The 13098-nt window shown below is 52.4% G+C and overlaps 1 protein-coding gene across 2 annotated transcripts in view; it reads left to right on the top strand.

Annotated features, from left to right (window-relative positions):
• Nucleotides 1-13098, top strand: part of LOC136967713 (glucosidase 2 subunit beta-like) — a gene marked incomplete in the record, with an annotated part of 105043 nt that overhangs the window by 17786 nt on the left and 74159 nt on the right.

Below are 13098 nucleotides of genomic sequence, written 5' to 3'. Positions count from 1 at the left end.
CCGGCTTGTGTGTGTGTGGACATGTGTTTGATTCGAGTCCTTCGCACCTGTGTTTTGCGGGCACGGACAATGTGTTAACCAACTTAGCATCCTGTAGATACAGACTAGTCTCGATCACGATGTTGGTGTCAGTGAGCGTGGCACATAATCTTCCAGTGGGGCGTCCTAACTTATCTTGAGAGGCTGTGTTGTGTCGTGGAGAACTGTATGTGGTGTAAAGCACCAATTGCTTCCCCTGCAACACACATGAAAGGACCCTCAATGGGAAAATCACTGCTCGTTTGTTATTTCAGCTGGTTAGGACAGGAAGGCAATCCTAATGAATTCAAATACATCTGAAGAGAGCGAATCAGTATATGAATATGCATGAATATGAAAATGTGCACTTATCCGTAATCAAAACAAACGCCGATGAAGCCAGGCGAATTAAACAGGTTGCCAATGACGGCAGTTAACGAGCAATTTACATTAGAAGGGAGAAGCGAGGGGGGGCCTTGCGTCGGCAACGGCGACGGGGTCCAAAGGGCCGGAGCCACATCGCCACACAAGGAGAGACGTTTCCCCTTTTTGTTTGACAGAACGATCCGGCTCTCTTTTGAACTCGTTTTCTTCCGGGATCTTCCTTGATCGGCGGTGACCCCTTGGGGCTCTCCCTCGGCTTCGCCATCGTCTCCTCGGTGACGTCCCGCGGCGCAGAGACTCGCTTCCTCCTTCCGTCGTGTTTTTGGAAGAAAAAAAACGTCGCATGAGGATTCCGACGTCGTACGCCTAATACATAAACATGGCGATGTTCCTTCGGGGCGGCTCGGTAAACGGGGGGCTCCCCCTTTTGTCCGCGGCGGCGGCGATGCGGGGCGGAGGACTGTTGAATTTAAGGGAACAGGGAAAAAGAATGAAGAGTCATTTCCTGGCAGACGACGTCTGTTATTGTCACGTCGAAAGACTTTCATTACTCCTACCAAGCGGAGGCGAGGATTGGGCTGTAGTTTTCCATTTGATGCGCTTCCCACTTTGTGTCATTTTCTCACCTTTTTATTAGTACTCCCCCGCCCCCCCCCCCCCCCACACACACACACTCCTCTCCTCCACCCCCACCCTCGTTCCGTTTCTTTCTGGGGAGAAGCTTTGGGCGCCGCGGCAAAATTCAGCTTTCCGCCTCAGTGGTCCAGATAATTCAAGAACAGAGAGGACCTCAGTAAAACAATTTGATGATCAAAGGAAACATTCGTCTCTGTCAGAGACCCGAGTACAAGCCTGGCTCCTGCGGAGGCCCACGCTGGATGCTAAGGCCTCTACTGTTTTTGGTCCTCGCGTGTAGTTGACGTCAAGAGGCATATAGTGATACTGCGTGCTGCATTTGCAGTCGTTTCCACTACCTACAAACAGAAAGGACAGGCTTGACAGAGGTCTGAGACCGCAACTTCTGCGGATTTTATCTGCACTCAGGGCACCATTTTGGAGGTGCAAAGAAATACACCAAAGAGGCATCGAAGCACCCCGAAATATCAGTGGCGTTGTCGGATATAGTTTGAGGAATCTTTTGTTTATTTTTGAGGGGGAAAGATGTTGTGTTACGGCGACAGTTTGTTTGTTCCCGTCTGACCAGTTTTGCACAGTCCTCCAATATGACCAGGAATCCAAACCCATGTGTTGTCTCTCCTCTGTTACTTATGGGGTCTGTGCTCTCAATCAGAGATCAACCGGGTACCGGGTTCCCAGAAACCCTGGAGCGTGACCGGCCTTGGTCAGTGACTTCGATAGAGAACAGTTGAGCCAGAGGGGAGATTGTAGTCTCCCAAGCAATAGAGGAGCCCTCAGAGTAATGATGGCACTCTCTCTTTCTCACTCCCCCCCCCCTATCTCTCTCTCTCTCTCTCTCTCTCTCTCTCTCTCTCTCTCAAAACACTTCCACCCCCTGACTCACCCTAAGCCCCCTCCCCACCCCCCCCATCCAGTCAGGACTGGCCATGGGATTAGGTTTTCCTATCTAACAGGAAAAAGGGGGTTGGGGGGTGGGGTGGAGAGACTGATGAAAAGAAAGCTCACCTAGGTACTCAGCTGCTCTTTGGAAGGTGATAGCAGTTGAGAGTGGAGGGGGGGAGAACTCGTATTAAGGGAGAACGGCTCTTGGAGCGGGGGAGGATGTCAGCCGTGGCGCCTCCTCCACAACCTCAGTGTGTGGCGACCGAGAATCGAAGGTGTGTGTGGTGAGGCCGTGCTGTGGCCTGGCAGAGGGTATCTTGATCACAGAGTCCGTTTCCGGATCGGTAGCAAGCCAGAGAGAAGGCTGAGGTTTTCCGGACAAGGGAGCCATGTTGTACATTTTACATTTTAGTCATTTAGCAGACGCTCTTATCCAGAGGGACTTACAGTAAGTACAGGGACATTCCTCCCGAGGCAAGTAGGGTGAAGTGCCTTGCCCAAGGACACAACGTCAATCGACGCGTCCGGGAATCGAACCGGCAACCTGATTACTAGCCCGATTCCCTAACCGCTCAGCCACCTGACTCCGTGATGTTGTGGGTCTGACAAGGCATCGATGGAGGGCTTCCCAGGCCTCGGAAGCAGTGAAAAGTGTTCTTCTGCAGGCTCTCAGTTTAACAAGCACCGTGGCGGTGTGCAAAGTGTAGCGTCGCGTGTGAAGGGCGACCCCGCCCTTTTTCTCGAAAGGTATTGGAAAAGAGGAAGTGTTTCATGTCTGAGGCTCATCCACTCGTCCAAGTCATCCGTCTGCTATGGACGTAAGTGCACAGCTCGGGGCGAGACTGAATGTAAGGTTCCGGGTCCAGAAGAGGAAACCACAGGTCGTGTCCAGTCGCTGGGCGCAAACCCCCAACCCCGCCCCCCCCCCTCCCGCCGGCCTCTCTCATCCTGCTCTCGGCTTGGCCCTCCTCCCCCCTCCCCCCCCCCCCTTCCCCCCGTCCCGCCGCCACAAGGTCAAAACTCCCTGGCTCTCCACGCCACCTGCTTGAGCTGGTTGACATTTAGCCCGTGCCAGCTTCCGGGCGTGCTCCCTCTCAGAGGGTCTCAGCCGAGGGATCTTTTCCCCAACTCCCCTTTCATAACGAGAGGGCATCAACTCCCCTTTCATAAACAAGAGGGCATCAACTCCCCTTTCATAACGAGAGGGCATCAACTCCCCTTTCATAACGAGAAGGCATCAACTCCCCTTTCATAACGAGAGGGCATCAACTCCCCTTTTGGGGGGGGGGGGGCGTAAAGGTGACAAATAGTCCACGGTCCAACAGGCGCCATTGATAGTCATTTAGCCTCGCACCGTCAATCAAACAGGACTATTTGTCGCCTGTCTCTCCTTGTTATGGTCCATCCTAGCTTCCGGATGGGGAAAGAAAGGGCGACGAGCCCCGTGCTTGTGTGGCCGATCTGCGGCTCCGCCCGCCGCAGAAGGGGGGCAGCACGGGTCTGGTTGTGTGAGAGCTCGTGGGGAAGTCACATTCACAGGTCATTTCATCTCTTTGTTTCCAATGGGCTGGGCCTCGGGTGCACGGTCGTCGGGGTTTGCGTACAGCACTTCGAGGATTTAATGTCTTGTGTGATGTGTAAAGGGGGCTTTGATACTGGGCTAGGCTTCGGGAGTTTCGAATGGCCGCAGTTCACTGCTGTAATGTTCGTAGGGCACACTGTCTGTATCAGTAGTTAGCGCCTAACAGTAGAACAGGGCATTATGGGAGAGCTCTATCGCTTTGGCTAAAGCCTGTGTGCACAAACATACTTACAGGGCTCCAGGATAGTTGTATTGTTCTGACATACACCGGCTAATGGATCTAGCAGTGTGGTTATTGACCAGTTCTTGTGTCATTGTGATCTCCCACTCTGCCGTATGCAGAAGCTGCCGTATTACTGTGCTGGATGTGTACGTAGTGTCTTTGTTTGAATCCCTTCCAGTTGTCGCTAAGGGTATTGTTGCATGATGGATTCTAATGTGACACACGTGTCTATGGTAACACTTAACTCATCTGTAAAGTATGTGAGCACACCTGAATTCATGAAATATTTGTGTTTTATAACGGCTCGATATGGTCATGCCGGCACTGCGCACATTGGTGGTTTGAGGCTCACACAAGAGCTGGGCTGTGTCACTGGAGCATGTATGATGGCAGTGTAACATACACACATCCAGACCATAGCTATTACGGCGTCTAAACCACATTATGTCCTGACGGTGTTAAAAGCCTTCTGGCTGGCTTGGCTGAGCCGAGGGTAAAATGGAGGTCTGTCAGAGCTCTCTCTCTTTCCTTCTCTCTCTCTCTCTCTCTCTCTCTCTCTCTCTCTCTCTCTCTCTCTCTCTCTCTCTTTACTTCTTTCCCTCACTCTCCTTCCTTCTCTCCCTCTGTCTTTTCTCTCCCTCCCTCCCTCCCTCCCTCCCTCCCTCCCTCCCTCCCTCCCTCCCTCCCTCCCTCCCTCCCTCCCTCCCTCCCTCCCTCCCTCCCTCCCTCCCTCCCTCCTTCTCTCTCTCCTTCCTTCCTCTCCCTCTCTCTCCTTCCTTCTCTCCCTCTGTCTTTCTTTCTCTCTCTTTCATTCTCCCTTTTATACCTCTCTTTCTCCCTCTCCCTCCCTCTCTCTCTCTCTCTCTCTCTCTCTCTCTCTCTCTCTCTCTCTCTCTCTCTCTCGCTCTCTCCGCTCTCGCTCTCGCTCTCAGCTCTCTCTCTCTCTTTCTCTCCCCCCCTCTCTCTCTCCTTCTCCCCCTCTCTCTCTCTCTCTCCTTCTCTCCCTCTCTCTCTCTTTTCCCCCGTCAGTGCCGTTCCCTACATCCCATCAAACGCTCATGTTTTTTCATGCCAGACGAGAGTGCTTTCAAGTTACATAATGTGAAACGACAGGCTGAAACCAGAAGTGTGGGGGGTGGGGGGGGGGGGGGGGGGGGGGGGGGGGGGGGGGATACGTGGTTCGTAGTTTCGGGATAAAGAAAATCAACCTCCACCCCCCCAAACCCCCCCCCCCCCTTGTATTGCGTCATGTTCCGTTGGAGATTGTAGGGGGGTGTAGGGTGAGGACATGGGTGGGATATGACAGCGTTATTTGTGGAGTTTCAACATTTCAAGATTCTGTCCGCCTCAATCTCTTCCTCGCGCCTGTCCCATCTCGTCTCTTCCCCTCCTTCTCCTGCTCCTCCTCCTTCTCCTGCTCCTCCTGCTCCTCCTCCTCCTCCTCCTCCTCCTCCTCCCTCCCCCGTCTTCCCCCAGCCTCTCCCCTTATCTCGCGTTATGTAACCGTCGAGATTGGATGCGACTCAGGTCGTTGGGGTTTGCTGAGGTGATGGAGCTAGCGGAGGGGGGGGGGGAGGGGGGGGGTTCGGGGGTGAGATGGGGGTAGGCCCGGGGGTTGAGATGGGGTTGCGGGAGGTGGTGTTTTTTTGCGTTGCTCCTCGACGGCTGACGGAGGTGGCGATGGGAGGGGTTGTTACGGGGGAGATTGTTGTCGCGGAGGGCGGCGGTCGGGGCACCAAACTGGGGCTCGGACATGTCTATTAATCCCGGCAGGCGCTCTGGATCGGTATACAAGGCGGAGACGACAGCTTGGGACCCGCGCGAGCGCAAGGTTCACACCGTTCATACGTGAGCGCAGATGCAGACGACATCACACGCACGCCACCCCCCCTCCGCCTTTCATGCCCACCCCTCCCCCCAGACACGCAATAACAGCCAGTTCATCTCAACCCCTATTTTGTAAACAAGCGCGGCTTAATACCGGGGCTTCGTAACGTAGAGATGTAATCACTGTCAAAGCGCCAGAGCCGCGACACCCCGGGCTAGGTGACGGCTAGACGCCGCCCGTCTCTCGTCTGGGTTCCTGACGAGCGCCCCTCCCCCCTGTTGAATATTCACGCCGGGGCGCGCGGGGACGCCGCTGCCACAGTGCGCATTCCGCGACGACAAGGGCCCAGACAAGGCATTCAGACCCCCCCCCTCCCCTCAGCTTTGCATTTTGGGTAGGAGGGTCAAAGGGTTACTGTATAGAAAAAGGATAAGTGGAAACACGGCACAGTTATCATGAGAGGCGTACAAAATCAACAAAGTCAAAACAAACGCAACGAAAGCCGCACCGTACATCGAGTGAGCATCGCGACATCCAGGCAGCACGAGATCTGTCTCATTTAACAGATGCCTGCAACAGTAAAAAATGAAAATAATAGTAGTCTCGGTGCATGTCGCGCGAAGGCTACGGCGAACCTAATAAGCTGCACTGGCAAATGACCTAGAAGGAAGCCCAGGGCAACGATCTGTGTTCTTATCAGCTCGTTCCATGCGGCCGACATATTGACAGGGCTCCAGTATGGGCCCGGTACTGGCAGCTCCACTGTGAGCCACACACTGGTCAGCTGACATCGGCAGGGGGGCCCCGAGGGTTGTAATTGGTTGCCATGGCACCATCAAAGAAGATGCCTCTCACCTCAGGACTATTTATTCCCCCAGTCACCACAGCTCGTAATGTCACCGCAATGTCACGACGGCGGACCTTGTACCGTCGATGCGCCTCTCATATCCACGAGTAGACAAGGTTTCGGGTTCTTACAAATCTCAGAAGTCCGGGGGGATTTTTTTTTGGGGGGGTCTTTTTTACCCCCCGAGCTCCAATCGAATCTCCCCCGCGGAACCCGCCGTCCTCTGCGAAAGAAGAAGAAAGGAGAATGTGTTTTGTGAGGTCTCCATGGCGACCCCACTGTACATCAGATAAGACGATAATGATGAGCTCTCCAAGACCACAGGGGGGGACCAGAGTAGCTCCACATTCAGGTCCTCCCACCGCTTCCCGTGGCACATTTGTAGAGTTACACAACCTGACAAGCTCTAAAGAACCTCCTGCCCCCCCCCCCCCCCCCCCCCCCCCCCCCCCCCCCCCCCCCCCCCCCCCCCCTTTCCAAGCATCATCTTTTCGGGGCTTTTGAGAGCGGGCTAAGATTGGGGACTTGCTAGCGAAGGGGATGACACATGGGATGACAAAACTCCAGTGTCTGTCTGTCAGGCTTACTCTTATCCCACTGACATTTGCTGGCTCAGGCATCAGCCGGGCTCGGGAGAAGCCAGGGATGAGAGCCAGACACAGATGGCTTTTCCTCAGAATTCTGTCTCGTTCAAGAGGTGGGGGGGGGGGGGGGGGGGGAAGACGAAAGACTAAAAAGCCACGCTCTGAATCACAGCTCCCTCTCCCCCCCCCCCCCTTCCGTTTGCACGCTCTTCCTCGAAATGTAAATCGCCGGCGGCGTAGGAGCGAGCTCGGGAGCGCGTGCGTGCGCGCTCTCCGTCAGTGTGTTCCACAACGCCTTGGCTCGCGTCGCTCCATCCCTGACCTATTACTTTTGAGCATTATTAGCCTTATACTTTCCACCACGGTTCCGCTTCCCCCACCCCACCCCAGCACCACACCCCATCCTCCCATCTCAGGCCCCTCCTCTCCATCAGCGTGGAGTGCTTTGGTCCAGATCTGCTTCAGCAGTGACCTTTCAGTCGTCCTGCCTCCCTCCGTAAGTGAAAAGAACAACAGAGGAAACAAATGGCTCGTGCCATTTCAGAGTCGCGAGGCGGCGCCGGCGAGGAATTAGAAGAACAGGAGGAGAGGCGTGGGGTGGGGGAGGTGGGGGGGGAGGGGGAGGGGGAGGGGGGGGGTGTAGGTGTTAAGTTGATGAGCGAGAGAGAAGCACGGGAAGAAGAAGAGAAAAAAAAAGCATCTGCTTTCTGCTAAACAGTCGCCTCAAATCGTCTGGCCATTGTTTCCAAACAACAATAGCGCTTCTCTTGTTGCCGGGGAGCGCGTCACCCCTTCGCAACATTTCCACGCGAGAAGGCGTTACATAAGGAACATTTAGAGCTGGTGTCTTTTTATAGCCATCCAGGAACCTTGATCTATTTCTTCTTTTCTTCTTCTTCCGTCGACTATGTTTCTGTGTCCTGTCCCCCCCCCCCCCCGACAGCCTGGGGCTTAAGAGAGGCTGAGGATGTAGACTGGGGAGTGAAGGAGGGGGAAGGGGTAGCAGACGGAGGCTGATCTGATGACAGAGGAGGCTGGAGAAGGTCCCAGGTGGAGCCTGTCTGCAGTACTCCACTGAAGAGGGGTGGGGATGTGGTGGTGGTGGTGGTGGGGGGGTGACAGTCCGCCTGTTGCACGCAGGCTCCCCGACAAGGAGCCGAGGAGAGAGACAGGAGGACTCAGGCGACCCCCCCCCCCCCCCAGGATTTTCTGGGACAACCGTTGGCAGCGGGAGGGGGGGCGTCTGCACTCATATCTGCGAGGGTGTTCAGGGTGCCGTCACCGAGAGACGACGCACGGTCGCCACCTGTTTCGGTTCGGGAAAAGCAGAAGCCGTGTGGGCGGGGGGGGGGGGGGGGGGGGGGGGGGGGGTGATCCACCAATCCGGGCGCGCGTCGGAGCAGTGTCATGTGAGGGACCTACGCCGGCTCCTGTGATAAAGACAGGCATCTGGACTCCCTGGGACATCGGTGTTTGTTTACTCTTGACTGTAGCATCTGGCCTCACGCTGGCGCATTGTTCAAAGCCCCTCATGGAGTCATATTTACAAGGCAAAAAAAAAAAGAGGCTCATGACCCCGAGGTGCGAGTCACAAGGTCGTTTGGAGTATCATGTCACCTGTCATTGCGTGACCTTTGAGCCAGAGGAACAAAGTTGCCCCCCCTCCCTCCCTCCCTTCCCCTTCCCCCATCCACCCCTCCCTCCCTCCACCTTCATGTCCCCTCCCCCCCCATCCACCCCTCCCTCCCTCCACCTTCATGTCCCCTCCCCCCATCCACCCCTCCCTCCCTCCACCTTCATGTCCCCTCCCCCCCATCCATCCCTCCCCCCCTTCCCCCATCCCGATGCTCTCGGGTGTGTCATGACCAGCGTTTCCTGGCAGGATCCGATCTCGCGCCCGTTCTCGCGTCTGCACGATGTCGTCTCCTCACCGGGGGTGAAGAAAGGAGGCCCGTCCTGGAGGCCGTCCAGGCTGTTGCCTGTGACACTCTGGTTGGACCAGAGCCGGCCAGCGTTCACACACAAACACAAGCACACGCAGCCCCTGCATACTGCACACACACGCTCTCAGGCACACGCACACACACACGCACACACACACGCACACACACACGCACTACCCTCTGCCCTCATTCCCTCTACAGGGTGACATTTATTAATTAAATATGGTGTTGTGCCGCAGGAATCACTTCCCTTCCTACTGTCTCCAGACACTAATAATTACATTGGCATTTAGCTCCACGATAAGCCCACCCTATGGCCTTTAGGAAATGTTCCCCGAGTCCGGATACTGAGCGAAGTATGGGCCCTGATGCGATGCCACACATCGATCCGTTTTGCCACCGCTCGCGTTCACGTCGCAGAAAAGAGATGCCGTTTTCTTAAACGGCATTTTATTATTAACTTCAATCCGAGGTGGTTTATTTGGGCCATCTGTCATGCTTGGTTTAAAAAAAAAAAAAAATGCCCTGGATTTGTCGAGCCACGCTACGTCGCTGAAAAGTCAACGTTTCAGACGTCGGCTCCACGGATCCTCTGACCCGTGCCCGACCAGCTCCGAGGCGTTTCCTCTTTGTGTTCGTAGCCTAGCCGAGGCCAAACAGCCGTGTTGTTGTTCTCGGCAGGTAATCATTTCTCTCCGGTTTAATAATGGCTGGTGACACTCCAGTGGATGGATAAAAGGAGGCCAGTTTTACGGCGTTCAGGCTTCTATAGTGGGTCCCCAGCACGCCTATTCTGGGGACCACCTGTGCTCTAATCACAGCTGTTGACAGATAGCATTTCATCCGCACGGGCCCCTCACTCTGCAATTGGCTGGCGTCATTTTCCAATGATTCCCCTCCGCGGGAGACCTCTTCTCCTTCCTTTTGTCCTTGACGATGACAAACCGCAAGCATTACCCGTGCCCGAAAGCACAACTCACCCTGTTTTAATGACAAATCGGCGTTATTTGCGGGTAATTCCGATACTATTACCCCACTTTATTTTCACTGTGAGAATCGCAAATCACAGTAGTTTCAAGGTTTAAGATTCTTTTTGATATAGTTCCCCGTAGCTCGGGCGAACGAATAGCTCCGCCAACGCAGCCAGCCAACCTGGTGTGCTTGAATGATCTCTGATGGCCCAAAAATGTATCTGGGTAACATGGATTGGAACCAGTACAAAATGTGGCATTGCATCGCTATGGGACAGTGAGGGGGGCAAGTCATCTGGGCTTTAAATTGGGCCCTGATGCTCTGGGGGACTGGATAAACCTCTCTGTCTCAGGTAAGACGATCACTGTTGCATCCTGGGAAATCTCCCAATGAGTTCTATGATTTGGTTTTCCTCTCCTTTCTCTAAGGGCCCACTGCCTGAGGAGATTACTTGGGACTACTCCAGCCTACTAACAGCATGCTGTTCAGTGCAGAGCAACTTTGAACGTGTTAATTGAACACTTTTTATAGTGTTGATAAGGAAACAGTCTGTTACATCACACACACGTAAAGCTAAATTACCTATGCAGTGACAGACACAGTGAAGACTTCTTTGAGAATAGGAAAGTGACTCTGCATACATTCATTTTGACACCAAATTCAACTAAGCAGTGCTTTTACGGACAGCAGGCTACAAAGTGCATCACAGGCACCGTGTAAAAAAAGTTAGCATTGCATCACAGACACATACAGCATTTTTTTTCCTATTTCAAATTTCAAGTAGAATATTACCAACGAGGGCATGTCATGCTATCTGAACATGAAGCCTTTCATCACCACCATAGACACTTTCAAGGGTAAAGGGAGTGTAGCATTTCCTAAATGAAATAGTGATTACATTTGTTTCTACACCCTCAAATACAGTGAATACATGGTCATGTTCACTGAAATAATCAGTATGCAACCCGTCCACCAATAGCTCGAGTGTTGTCAACCAAAATAATAATATAAAAAAATACTAGCATTTCTGGTTCCATCTCATTGCAAACAGCCCCCACACTATACTCTGTGCCATCTATCTTAACCCGAGTAGTAGAATCGGTTTCTTCACAGAAGAAAGTTCTGCCAACTAAAATCAACTAGAGAAAAGATTTTCGATGGTCCATACTCAACGCGGTTGTCTCTCGGGGATTTAGCCAATTGGTGTTTGTTGGCAAGTGTTTTTGTGATGTCTGTGAAGTTCTTCGAGGGGTTCCCAAACAGTTAGCGAACCCTCAAACCTCATGCTCCACACATGCCAACAAGGAGAAAAAGCACAAATGCATGCTGGGTAGTGTATCAGGAAGTGATATACCACCTAGTGATAGTTGCTTGAAAACCGTGTGATGTTCCATTTTCAGGCAGTGGCTTAGAATGAGGGGGAAAACATAATTGTCTGCAGTAAGATGAGCAGCCAATTCCAGATTTAATTTCTGTGTGGAATAACATCACCCCATATCACAGGACCTTTTCCTCACAAGACAGAGTTTGCATAGAAGTCACCTGTCACAAGTCCTACGCCATTCCTCCGGGTTGACTTAACCCTTGTGCTGCCTTCGGGTCATTGTGACCCACCGTTGTGGTGCAAAAGGTGGGTCACAATGACTCGAAGGCAGCACAAGGGGGGAAACCGGCAATTATTCGGTATTTATATTTCATTCAAACGCTCATTTACCGCAGATGTAGAGGGGTGTTCAATTGGCAGAACTGATGGAACATCTCGTTTGATGTGGGAGTGCGGCCCAGTAGTCCCAGTGAGCGCAGCAGGAAGACACAAACGCACAAGGAGACACAGGCGGGAGAGCAGGAACAAAAACGTTCACCCTTTCCTCTGTCTCCATGCAGTGCCTGACAACGGAACAGCTGAGCTGCAGAGCTGCTAGTCACATCTAGAAACCCACATGTTGCACTCACCAGAGGCTGGGAGCAGCTGAGGGGTCAAATGAGTGTTTCGTCTGTCCCCGCTTGGGAGGGACAGTGTTTCTGCGCAACAGTGTTTTGTCGTCCGTCGTCCACTTGGGGCTTGCTCGCAACCCGACTTTGCGTATTTGATACGTGCTTTCCCCGTGGGTTTGAATGGAATGCGAAACTATGCAGCGCTCTATCGAGCAATTTTCTTGCTATTGTTGATCACGGTACGTATCGCTATTGTTCGATCACCTGTGCCGACGTTCTGTACAAAACAATATAATTCAAGTTGACGCCACTGTGATTGGCGCCAACCCAAACTACAATCAAAGCTCTTAATTAAGGTGTCTTTCTCCAGGCACACTGTAGCAATGGGAGTCTACAGTGTGACTGTACCTGTATACGTTGGCTTGTTGCATGGTTTTTGACTCCTAGTAATATACTCAGACATAGCCGAAGAAACGTAACCATGCATCTCTCTCATTGGGTCGACTAACATGGCAATCAGCTGTCTCCTGGGTCTGGAGCCCAAGTCTTTGGTTGTCTGGTATTCTAATATGTCTTGCCCACCAGGTTTACTAGGAAGGGCATCTCTGACCATCTATTAACACAAGAGAAGGTCAACCACTGGTTTGAGCCATCAGAATGTTTATGAAGAGCAAACAAATAGGATTATATCTATTAAATGTCATTTATACCTCTTCTGCTGCTGCAGACTCAACACCCACAGTGGTCTTTGACTTTTTTCAGAATTTCTTGAGGTCTCAGGTCGAAGTCACATGATGAGTGTGATAATATACGTGATATTTCTTTGGGCAGTGACTTTACGAGCACTTTCCGTACGTGGCTTTGAGTGAGTTGTTGTGGGTGGAGAAAGTGGCGATTCCACCTACAAAAATGTCATTTCGGGCAGAGGGGGACAAGGAATATCCATAAGATCGACATCCTACAAGTAGAATTTGGTACGCGTGCGTTTGAAATCTATCCAAATGTGTACTTGTGTGGGCGTGTAATATTTCCACTTGTGTGGTGTGTTGGAAGATGATATGAAACCATATTTGCCCTAGCTATTGCCACACCTTCGACAGTATACTGTAAGGTGAAATGTTTCATAAGTCGAAACAGAAATTTAATATATCTTACCAAGGTGGATGTGTGTATAATGCTTTGCAAAATACATTAAGGAATAGTTCTGACACTGGATTCATATGATTGTATATTTGTAGGTAAACAGTAATATATCTCCAAA

The sequence above is a fragment of the Osmerus mordax genome, chromosome 23 (assembly GCF_038355195.1).
Source record: "Osmerus mordax isolate fOsmMor3 chromosome 23, fOsmMor3.pri, whole genome shotgun sequence".
Lineage (NCBI taxonomy): Eukaryota > Metazoa > Chordata > Actinopteri > Osmeriformes > Osmeridae > Osmerus > Osmerus mordax.
Note: the sequence above shows the minus strand (reverse complement) of the source record. Positions and strands in the feature narration are given on the sequence as shown.